The sequence below is a fragment of the Aptenodytes forsteri genome, unplaced genomic scaffold (assembly GCF_000699145.1).
Source record: "Aptenodytes forsteri isolate BGI_AS27 unplaced genomic scaffold, ASM69914v1 Scaffold244, whole genome shotgun sequence".
NCBI classification, from domain to species: Eukaryota; Metazoa; Chordata; class Aves; order Sphenisciformes; family Spheniscidae; genus Aptenodytes; species Aptenodytes forsteri.
Window position 1 is genome coordinate 16879 of NW_008795403.1, and position 832 is coordinate 17710.

Consider the following 832-nt stretch of genomic DNA (forward strand, 5'->3'; position numbering starts at 1 on the left):
GGGAGGGCTACGGGAGGGGTGTGGGGATCGCTGTCGGAGGGTGTAGGGCCAGGACGAGGGAGAACGGCCTTCAGGCGGAAAAGGGGGAGATTCCCGCTGGAAATTCTTGGCCGTGAGGGTGGTGGGACGCGGGAACAGGCTGCCCCGGGAAGCTGCGGACGCTGGGAGTTCTCAAGGCCGGGTTGGACGGGGCTGGGAGCGACCTGGTCTGGCGGGAGATGCCCCTGGCAGGGGGGTGGACGGTCTTTAAGGTCCCTTCCAGCCCCAAAACGGTTCTGTGATTTCTGTGGTTGGGAGTAGCTAGAGGCCGGGGAGGGGTGGGAGGGTGTTTGCAGAGCCCCAGCGCTGCGGGAGATCTGTTGGTGCCGGAGCAGCCCGTTTCAGAGCTCGCTCGAGCCCGGGGTTGTGCCCGAGCGCTCGTGAAACCCTTCCGCCCCCTAAGCCTTGCCGGAACGAGAGCTCTCGATGCGTTTTTCCTTCGTCCCATCAGGTTTACGCGACGAGGCAGAGGAAAATCCAACGGTGCCGGTAAAACGCCGCCGGGTGACAGCGGAAATGGAAGGGAAATACATCATCAACATGCCCAAGGGCACCACGCCGAGGACGAAGAAAATCCTGGAGCAGCAAGCAGCCAAAGGTACCGGCGTGGGGTTTTGACCTTCAGTTTTTCTCTTCCCGAAGCCCGGTTTAGCCCCGGTTTAGCCCGTCGCTACAAATCCCGTGAGGACGCTCGCGTCCAGAGAGTTACCGGGTAGAAGTTGCGTTATTCCGAGGGTGCACGAACCCGCCGCGAGCCGTAAAGGTTCCACCCACGTCTGTTTGAGCCTCAGGA